The 11968-nt window shown below is 32.9% G+C and overlaps 1 pseudogene; it reads right to left on the minus strand.

The window, feature by feature from the left end:
• Positions 1 to 1362: 1362 nt before the first annotated feature.
• On the minus strand, positions 1363 to 1456 carry LOC118714656 (annotated as a pseudogene).
• Between the last annotated feature and the right edge of the window lie 10512 nt (positions 1457 to 11968).

Raw genomic sequence — 11968 nt, forward strand, 5'->3', positions numbered from 1 at the left:
CAACCTTTAGTATTGGGCTGAATAAAAAATCACCAAATATCTCACTACTGTCAGATGAAGAAGACTGAGAAGAGCTTACTTGTAGGAAATGCCTTTTTTTTCTGTTATACAGAAGTTTATTTGGCTTAGAAAAATTTTCCTTGTGTGTCACAAAATGCTCTATGTAAATGGTGAAATATCATTGTGTTAAGGTACATAAAATACTTAGTTTCCTTTAAAATCTTTTTGAAGTAAAAAGAAAATAAAGAATAGGAAATAAACATGCAACCATTAGGATTTTCATTTAGCTATAATTGAAGACAAATAATTGACTAAGAATTCTGGAAGTCAGAACTCTAAATAAAGCAAGATAATAGAAAAGAATAAGTATATTAATAACCAAAGAGATTTGCTTTATTGATCATATGGTAAAATTTTTCTCTGTGGAACATGATATAGGCAACAATGGTTATTCACAATTTTGTTGCAAATAAAAAGGCAGTTTTCACTTAGCAAGTTCTTTTTTAAAAAATATTTTATTGATTTTTTACAGAGAGGAAGGAAGAAGGACAGAGAGTTAGAAACATTGATGAGAGAGAAACATTGATCAGCTGCCTCCTGCACACCTCCTATGGGGATGTACCCACAACCAAGGTACATGCCCTTGACTGGAATTGAACCTGGGACCTTTCAGTCTGCAGGCCGATACTCTATCCATTGAGCCAATCTAGTTAGGGCCACTTGACAAGTTTTAGATAAAAGTTTAGGACATGAAATATAATAGAGACCAATAATTGCTTTTAAATTAAATGTCAACTTATCAGAATCCTGGTAGAACTTAGTAGTTTTACTACTTTCCTAAGCCATACTAATTATCTAAAAACTAAAAATAAACAACATATTTAGGTAAAACCCTTTAACCAACATATATATTCCTAAAAATAAAGAAATGATCAAAGTTTGGTCTATGTACAATAGAGAATTAACCTTCCTGAATTTTTTAGATCAATTGATTTATTGGATAAATATTATTGCTAAGAATAAAGTAACTAAATAATAAAAACATTCTCAGTCATTACAGCAAATATTACCAAAATCACATCAGTACTCTTAGAGTTTTAAATGATATTACAAATTTTTAAAGTCTTCAGAAGAATCAAACTTGGTTGCTCATTTGTTCTTCCTTTTTCTGTCTCATTTTTCCATTCTCCCTCTAGTGATTCTTGGAATTATCTTTCAAATAAACTACACATACTCAAATTCTATTTTTGGAGTCTGCTTTTGGGAAAAGCAAATCTAACAAAATCATTAAAGAAAGAATTTATTAATATTTGCCAAAATTTGTTCTATGTAAGGAAGGACCTGTGGAATAATAAAATTTAGATCGATTTTCACAATAAAACTAAAAAAGAATTTAGTTAGCATATCAATTAATATTTTACTACACTTGATCTTAGCCAAAAGGCTGAGAAGCGATCAATTAATATTTTATATGTATATTAAGTTATCATAACTTGCCTCTTGTTTTTGATATTTTACTTAAAAATATAGCTTTATTATACATTTTTTAGTTTTCTCAACTGTGGTTAAAAAATAACAAAACACAGGAGCTGGTCTGCATTGCCATCATCATTGGTTAGAGCAACGCAGCTAGATAAATTGATGTGCTCCCACAGAGTAAAATAACGATTTCATTTGAAATGTCCTTTCTCATAATGATACAATCCCTTAAACGAAGGATAGCCTTCAAGTTGAAATAGTGATTTCATGCTGGAGAAGCCTCAAGAATCCAAACTTGAACAGAAGAATCACTATTATCGACTATGAAGCTATCAAAAGGAGAACATATTGATAGTAGTCCCATAACTCTATCACGTATCAGGTCAGCGAACAGAATTTATTCCAAGCAAATATATTTGGACATTCCTGTGATGCAGGTCACTGAAGAGTGAACATTTTCTTTTATAGATCCTGACATGTCTCTGAAAGGCTGTGTCACCTCTGTGTTTATCACAAAGGCATTTCATCGCTTGTGTCTGGCAGGTAACTCATCACACAGGAGTACCTTCCAGGCTCAGTCACTAATTACACAGGTCTACCTTCAAAAAGTTCGGGGGTTAACCAGGAATCACATAATTGTTCTATATTTAAGATACTTTATAACTGAAATTCTTGGGTAGATACTCAGATCATTTCCATAGCTGCCTTGATTGAAAAACAATTTTTTTGAGAGAGTAGTAGGTTGATTTTTCCCTCCCTTTATGACTTGAAAGACATCATTATTTTCTTTTACTGGTTGTTAGACATTATTTTGATTCTGTTAGATAGACATTATAGTATTCTGGCATTTTCCTTTCAAAGAATTTAATACTTTTGCTTTTAGCCAAATAGAATTACACATATTGGAATAGCATCCCCTCTTGAAAACCAAGAAAGGGCAAAGTATAAGAGGAACAACAGTATTGGTGATATTAGACATTAAGCCATGATCTTATGGAGCTAGGAGACAGATGAAATGAGGCCCCGTGATTGCATCTTGAAAGAGTTTCCTTACAAGGATTCCTGGCATTGAGAAGATGAATAGTGAATCTGTGGAGACTTAAGCAGGTAGAGTTTTCAGAAAATATTATCAGATAGGAGAGAGTTGCACAAAGAGAGAACTCAGGAGCGAGGATGAGACTCCTACTAGAGTACTGGAGTTTTCCAGTGGATACGTTCAACACACAGTGAACGTATCCTTAAAAACACACTTTCATTCTCTTCCAACCATAATTATCTGCCTTCTCTCTCTCTCTCTCTCTCTCTCTCTCTCTCTCTCTCTCTCTCTCTCTCTCTCTCTCTCTCTCTCTCTCTCATCTTGCAAAAGATTTATCAGTATTATTCTTTTGGCTGTTTTGACTTTTCTCTATTTCTCTGTTTTATTATTTTCCTCTTTAAATTTTTGGTACTTAGCTTGCTCTCTTGTTTGTTTGTTTCTTGTGATAGATGTTAAGATCATGAATTTTTAGTGTTCTTTCCCCAATATATGCATTTAGGGCACAGCTTTGTACTCTGTGAGTATAGATTTGACTGCATCTTAACCAGTTTTATGTGTCAGATATTCAGTATTATTCAGTTCAAAATATTTCTAATTACCATTTTAGTTTCTCCTTTGTTCTATTGGTTATTTGAAACTATATATTTCAGTTGCAAACATTCAAGTTTCTTAGAGTTCCTTTTGATATTGATGTCTTTATTAATACCACTGTGATCAAAGCCAGATCACATTTTCAGTCCCTTTAACTGCATTGAGCTATCCCTATAGCCTAACATATGACCAGTTTTGGTAAATGTTATCTATGCATCTATGCTCTTGAAAAGAATGGTCATCAGCAGTCATTGGCTATGGTTTTTGATAAATGTCAGGTCTATTTTTTTGTGTGCTTATTCTCCCCGCCTTCTCCTAGTTTATGAAACCTATTGAAAGAAATATTTTAAAGTATTCTATTATTTATTTGGATATGTGAATTTTACTTTCATTTTAGAAATTTGAATTTTGTATTTTATTTTGAGGATATGATTTTAGTTGCATAAAAAGTAATACTAATAATTGATTTAGTTATTACAAAATTCATTTTTTAATCTTTTATTATAATTATTTCTTATCATTTGCCCTGTATATATGTGTCTATTCTTTTAAGCAGAAATAGTTGCATTTTTATTTATCCAGCCTAACAGATTTGTCTATGAATTAGAGTATTTGATATAAATAACGGTTACTTACCTGTTTGGGTTTATATAATCTTATCACATATTTTCTGTGTCCCATTCTGGTCTTTGTTGCATATCTCATTATTTGTTTTTGACAGAATGCCAGATGTTGTAAATGAGAAAGTGTTGGGACTTTGGATGGTATTATCTTTCTTCCTCTTGCCAGCCAGTGAAGTCTGTGTAGATGGTTCTGTTTCAGTTAAGGTTGATCTACTTACAAGTTGCTTTTACTGCATAGGTGTTGCCCCTTCAGGGGTCTCAGCTGACAGCCTGAGGTTTCTGTAAGGTCCTCTTCTGTAGTTCTAAACAATTTTCATCTCCTCTGCACCACAAGACAGCCATAAAATCTGCTTAAATTTATAATATCTTAGCAGCTGCTTTCTGCTTGTTTTCTCAGCATTTTGTCCTTCAAATTTTATCATCCAGCTAATGCCTCAAGGGGAAATTTTTGCAGAATGACATGTCCATGCCTCTGAGTTCTCTTTCCCTTTGCAGATTCTGATTCCTCAAGTTCTTGCTGTTTCAAAAGCCCTGAACTTTAGTAACTGTTTCTTTAACCCTACTTCCTGAGACATACTTTCTTTTCAGGATCCCTATCACATGCTTTTTATCAACAAAAGCCCTAAGGGAAATGTGGTCTGCTCAATTTGTGGCAAGCAGCCAGGTAGAATACCAAACATTAAAGAGTTGATTGTTATAATCTATTAGAGAATTTTTTGCATATTTCACTTGTACACTTTCCCAAAATTTTTGTTTTTAAAAACAATTATTGCAATAATTTTCTCAAGGAGAATTTCCAATGGCATTTATGTAACTTAACATTAAAATGGAACAAATATCTTATTTTATCTTTTCTCATTCATTTATCTTATTCATAAATAAGTACATTTAAACTACAGCTTGGATATATCAAGTCTTTACTTTTTTTCCAGTAGATTTACTTCCTCTTTTCTGTTTTCATGCTGAGAGCCTTAGTACATAAAGGTTTCTAAGGGGAATAAAAGCCTTCAGGAAATATGATTAAAGGGTTTTCCTTTTAGCCTGCATTGTGTATCATTCCTAATACAGTGACATAATTGTCAGTCTACTCGGGTCCCGTGCTTTATGTATCTTGGGATGAGGTAATCCGCAGTCTGCATGCATGTAAGTATAAAGTATTGTGTAAATTGTCAAAGGAAGTATTATTTTGAATAAATCATAATAGAAACATATGCAATGTGATGAGATGTGAACTGCAACTATCCTGTTGCTTCAGAAATGCGTAGGTTCTCCATTTCCATTTCAACTACTGTTGTCATTTAATTAAGTAAGACTATTTTATATTTAAGGTTTAGTAACAGATGTTTGGGTTCTGCTTCTGTCATTTGCAATGATTGTTCCAAAGCAGCTGTTAGAAGCTGTATTTACAGCCAAAGTATAATATCACTTACATTTGGGAGAGGTGAGGGGGAGATAATTGAATCACAAATGCTAGTGATAAAATGTGCTGTGAAACAATGGGAGCAGAAAAACAGTGCCAGAATGGTGTCCACAGTGGAGAGAACAAAGCCTAACTCCATACGGAGGTTGCTAAACACATCAGTCCCTACGCAATTAGATGCAAAAGCACTTAGCAGCACTATGAAAATGAAAGACTAGCTGGAAATCAAGCACAATAGAGATGACTCAGATCTTCTAAAGTTTGCATACTTCATGCCATTACTTTCAATTCCACATAGAGTTAGCTCACAGGGGTCTTAATGGTACAGAATTACAAGTGATGAAGGAGGAAATAATAATTTGTGAGCTCCACATAAAATCAATAATAATCTTTCATTTAGTAAATAAAAGTTTAATAAAATTAAGAATTATTTTGTCCAGTTTTCAGGAAAAATTAAGAACCTAATGTGAATTGCCCCAAATTTACGTACTCAGACACTTTATAATTTTTAAATTTTACAAACAGGAAAAACAGTATTATGCTTTGTCTACTCAGGATTTCTCTTAGATTTATAAATAAACATTTATTTTTTAATCTCATAGGCATTGTAAAGTTCATGTTAAAACTCAATAATTTTAAAGTTTTTCTTGCTAATGTAAGAATTACATTACATATAGAATTACATAATATTTTATTCTATTTGATGATAAATATCCTACATTTTCCCAAATAAATTAAAATAACATATATTTTATACTTTTTCACTTAATCACTCAAGTAATGCTATGTTTTAGGGATCTAATAGTGAATATGACAACTCTGATTACTACTCTATGGAATTTTCTAGTCAGATATATATATTAAAAACTAGAGGCCTGATGCATGAAATTCATGCATGGGTAGGGTCCCTAGGCCTGGCTGGTGATCAGGGTTGATTGGGGCCTTCTGGCCACCTGCCAAGGCCTTCCTTCATTTCACATTTCCCCTTGGTGGTTAGCACATGTCATAGCAAGCAATTGAACTCCCAGTCTCCGGGTTGAACTCCCAAGGGGACACTTTGCATATTAGCCTTTTATATATATAGATAATACTAGTTCTTAAATCACAAAGTATATAAACAGAACAATGTAAGAATGGTGTATTTTAAACATACATTATTAAGTACACATTAAAAATTGTGCAAACCCTTTATAGGAATATATCTGTTTCAATGTAGATATGTCTGTATACAGTTATTTTATCATTATATATAATATAAAACATACACACAGTAAATATTTTAAGACATTAAAATACATATGAATGAGCAATCTAATATTTTCTTCCTATATCCCAACAGATTATCTGTTTTGTCCTTCCCATGATGAGTGCATATCTCACATGATTATTCTAGCCTAAAGTATTGCTTTAGGTAGTTTGGTAGGAAAGCCTTTTCTCATAAGATGACATGTAAACCAAAACCGGTTTGGCTCAGTGGATTGAGCGTCAGCCTGCTGACTGAAGGGTCCCGAGTTTGATTCCAGGCAAGGGCACGTAACTTGATTGTGGGCACATCCCCAGTAGGGGGTGTGCAAGAGGCAGCTGATCGATGATTCTCTCTCATCGATGTTTTGAACTCTCTATTCCTCTCTCTTCCTCTCTGTAAAAAATCAATAAAATATATATATTTTTAAAAGATGACATGTAAGCTCAGTTCTAAGTATAAAAAGTGCCACAAAGAAGTCTTGAATGAATAGAGTATGCCAGGAATGGGTAATAAGTAATAATCCATGATGTCAGAAAGGTATAGTGTATCCCAGGAAATGTCACAGGGCAATGTTGCTAGGCTATTGTGGATGAGGGTATAGGAACATTGGGAATAAAGGAAGTGGGGATAAAAGCCCCAAAGTATTTTCATCTTATAGATAATGTAAAGTATTTGGATTTTATAAGTAGTAAAATATTAAAGGGGAATTCTGGGCTTGAGAGTGATATTCTCTAGTTGTGATTTAAATCTTGTTTGATGATTTTGGGATTAAGTACAACTTAATTCAAAACTTGTTAAACTTAAAAGTGAGACTTTTAAATGCTAAAAGTCACAGTTTACAATAAAGATACATTAGTTATGTGTATATAGCAGTTCTGTGTCTATAAACCTTTCACCTATCTGTATATCTTTCTACCTATCTATCCTATGAAGCACAACCACCACCTCTATAAAATAGAAACTACAGAAGGCCAAAATTCCATAGATAAGAACAAAGAATGGCAAGGGCATACAATGACCATTGCAAGTCAATTTTCTCAGAAATATAGCAGGACCTTTCAATATAGAATTCAGGTCTTTTTTTTTTCTTCTTTTCTTTTCTTTTGGAAAGGCTCTTTTGTTCTTCTTAAAAGAAAGTTTTATACTGTACAAATCAGACCAAGTGGAAAAGAAAGTCAAGTTAAACAGCACCCCATCCAGCTCTCTCTCAATCCTTTTTACGTACTGTCTTTCTATAACATATAGTAATTATTAACTTTTTGGTTGTCTTTTCTTGCTAACAATGTATATTCCCCACTATATTTTACTAGTTATAGCAGTGTTTGACATATAGTATTTACTGAATAACTAACTATTGAAAGGCTAACAACAGAAGGAATGAATCCTGTCTGGTGCTCAGTAAACCTTTTTAACTTAAACTAAAACATTTTTTTTTCAACTGATATTTCTTCAATTGTTTTTCTTTATAAGTTTATTATTCTTTTTCTGATATTTAATTCCTGGGTCTGCGTAAATTCCTTCTATTCTTGAATCATAATTTGTTTTATTTTTGCTTTATGCTGTGAAATATTGATACTACTTACATTTTATCTTCTAAAGTTATAAATACATTTTTAATTATTGTACTTATTTTTAAATACATAAAACTATATTATTTGCTTTATATATTTTTAATTCTAATTAGTTGTTGTGTATGTGTGATTTAACTCTTACATGTTCTGTGTTATCTTTATCAAAGTTTTTTTTTTCTTTTTTATATAATTTTTATTTCAGAGAGGAAGGGAAAGATAGAATAGAAACATCAATGATGAGAGAGAATTATTAATTGTCTGCTTCCTGCATGCCCCCTACTGGGGATATAGCCTGCAACCTAGGCCTGTACCCTTGACTGGAATTGAACCTGGATCCTTCAGTCTGCAAGCCAATGTTCTATCTACTGAGCCAAACCAGCTAAGGCTATTAAAGTTTTCTTATTGCTCAACTAGCTATGCATCTGTAGGAAAACATATCCTGATTATTTTGTTTAGTTCATTTGCATCTATATATATAAAAGCCTAAGCGACCAACTAACCAAATGATCTATTGGTTGCTGTAATGCGCACTGACCACCAGGGGACAGATGCTCAATGCAGGAGCTGCTCCCTGGTGGTCAGTGTATTCCCACAGTCAACCTCCCTTGGTCCCTCCCCCTAGCCAGTTGGCCACTCGGGTTAGCCTAAATCACCAGCCAGGCAGAGGGACCCCACCCGTGCATGAATTAGTGCACTGGGCCTCTAGTTAAAATATAAAATACTATGCACTCTACATTGATGCTCTGTTAAAAGAGAAAGACTAATAATATCAGTTTGAAAATTTTAGAAACATCATGTGGGCAGATTATAATTTTTACTTATTATCAGTTTAAATTTTGTAGTAATAATTTATTGCAACATATTCCACACCTCAGAGTGAGTGTACAAAAATCAAATAAAAGTTTGACTCCTAGTAGAAGATATACATTGTATATTTCATGTAAATCAGCTCCCATGTTGCCTGGCCTAGATTGAGACTCAACAATAATTAGCAATTGGGGGAAACTCAGCAATTAGAGATAAAGGCTGTTTTATTTGGGAGCAAAATCTTAAGCACTCAGCTTTAGGAAAGTCTGTTTCCCAGATTAGGACACAGCAAATCTGATGTTATGAATTTGAATTTACAAAGTTAGTCCTACTTCTGAGCACACTGACTTGTTCTCTTTATATTGTGACTTACTGGCTTTATTTGCTTTACTATGTATTGCTTTCTCCATCAAAACTACACAATGGAAGTAGAATACATTCCATATTCGTTATTGTCAGAGCATCTATGTTTTAGCTGTTATTAATGAAAAAATGTCCAAAGTTACAACTAAACTTTGGACAATGTTTAGTGTAAAACCCAGGAGCTTTTATAAACAGGTAAATATATATCATTTCTGCAATTTGTCTACCTGTTCATTCCAATTAATTCCCACATGAATATCTACATATTTGAAGCTATTTTAAACCAAAGCAGCATTTCCTCTCAAAAATACAGATATCAAATATCTAGCATTTAAATGTTATGTTAGTCAGAATCTAGAAATGAGCTGTAAAGTAACTACAAATACATTTTTATTAAATTTAAATTTTGAATAGCTGGTTTTGATTTTATTATTCTTTATAGTTGACTTGTTTTATAACTGCCTTCAGAGGTAAAATACTTATTTAAATAAGGGTTCTTTTTCTCTTCACCAAAATGTGCACAATTAGGCACATTTTTGTCCTGGATTCACTAGTATCTGCTTTACCGGTATCTTTAAAAGGTCAGAGTACACACAATTTTATTCCTGTGCTTCTGTGGTAGTTTAGTGAAGAATAGGGGTCGTGATTTTCCACAATTGCTGCCTCGTCTTTAAGTTACTAGATTATATCATTCAGGGAGATCTTTTCTTAACAAGGAGAAAGAACTGGAGTTTATAATGTCTTCCAGGCATACACTGAGACAATTTCAACATCTAATTATAGCTTGAGAAAGCAGAAAAAGACAACCAGGAAAAATAAAATCTATCAGAGGAGTTAATTTGGAGCAAGAAGGAGTGCAGTTTGAAAGCAATTTGTAAATTCCCAGCATAACCACATGCATTCTTCAAAACAACCCCAGTTTTACTGACTTTAATGATGGGGCATTGGCAATAAGGAGATAAAATGCTCATTTTATAACTATGGGGCCTATATTTGTACAAGACACTCTCAAGAAATCAACCTAATTCCTTTAGGAAATCATTGAAGGAACATTTGAAATATTAAAACCGATAGTCTCTTAGTCAAACAAATTGCAGCTCAAAACTCACTCCCTATGCTTCAGTGAACTCACATTTATAATTTTTTTATTAATGTTTCTGAAATTTTGAAGAAACTTGATGCCTCCACTCTAACGTTTTAGCATTGAGTTTTTCAAAAATCACTAGCAATTTGCTACATTTCTACTAGTTGATTAGCAACATAGCTATGTTTCTACCAGTCAAATAAATGTTATAAATTTGCTTAACTTACAAAAAGTTAAGCCTGGCTGGTGTGGTTCAGTGGTTGAGATTCAACCTATAACCAGTAAGTCACCTGCCCCAGTAGGGGGCGTGCAGGGGCAGCTGATCAATTATTCTGTCTCATCATTGATGTTTCTCTTTCTCCCTTTCTGAAATGAATAAAATTCTCTCTCTGAAATCAATAAAAACGTTATTTTAAAAAATGTTAACAATTTAAAATGGATTTGATATTGGCAAATGATGACTAAGGAAAGCTGAGAAAACAAGTGTTTGCCTAAATCTGTTGGCTCCATTGAACTTATTTTTAGTAGAGAATAAGAAATACATATACTTCTAAAATTCTGGCAAATATCTCATTCTGAAATTGGATGATTGTCATCAGCAAAGTAGCCATAATAATAGTATCTAAGAATTCAGCAATCTTTCATGTAGAATACTCACATGGCTTTCTATCTGATCTTCCTGCTTCAGTTTTGACAGCAAGGGTGGTATTTTATGTGTCTGTGAGATATGTCAAACATACATGGAAACTATAGAGAAGAATCTGAGTACCTATGGAATTTTAATAGAAGGATGACATCACAACAAATTAAAGCAACATAAATGGAGAAATAGACATGGGCAAGTGGAAAATTAAAATGTCCTGTGCCTGAGGAAGTAATGATGGATTGGTAAGATAAGGTTCAAAAATAAAGGGACTCAAGAAAAGAGAAGGATTTGAGAAACAACTAAGAAGCACTTTGAAGAGTGAAAAAGATGAAGTTAATATTTTTAATTGTGTAATATTTGATGGAAAGATTAGAGTTAAACCTGGGTGGGTGCTTTAATTAAGTGATCATTGAAGAAGTCAAAGTAAGCAGTGACAAAGCCTCTGTTCAGTGTGATGCATGACTAACTGGAAAGAAAATGAAAATTAAAGAATATTTTAAAAGAAAAAGGGATATTTGATGTCTATTGGCACATTGGAATAAAGATCAGGGAAATGTAGGAAATGACTAATATCCACAATGTTGAAGCTTGAGAGAACTATGATAGGATTGATCACTATAGGAAAATATGGAAGCTGAGTGGGAATGGACTGAGGTTGAAACCATGTTAAGAAGGCTCAATACAGATGAGCAGGTAGACGTCAGAAATGTGGGATCAGTTTATAGAGAACAGACAGAACATTAGAAAGATTTAAAAGGTGAATATGCTGTATTGTATTCAATTGTTTCTTGACTTTCAAACTATTAGCCAGGCATAGTTTGAAGTATATGTTTTTTTTTCAAAACACAAATTGCAAAAGTTAGGTATTTTATTCTATGAGCATCTGTCAGCTGTTTTCTCTAGCAGATAATTACACAGTTATGTAGCCATAAACAAAAGGAGCATTAAAATATTGTTAACCCAATCCAGTTTTTCTAATTCATGTGTTAGTATTTCATGAGCTTCTGAGTTAAAATTTTAAAATGACATAATTTGTATACAAATTGAAAAACCACTGTAGAGTCATTATTTTACCTATAATTCAGTCAAAGTGTTAAATTTG

Source organism: Pipistrellus kuhlii, unplaced genomic scaffold (assembly GCF_014108245.1).
Source record: "Pipistrellus kuhlii isolate mPipKuh1 unplaced genomic scaffold, mPipKuh1.p scaffold_m20_p_10, whole genome shotgun sequence".
Taxonomy (NCBI): Eukaryota; Metazoa; Chordata; class Mammalia; order Chiroptera; family Vespertilionidae; genus Pipistrellus; species Pipistrellus kuhlii.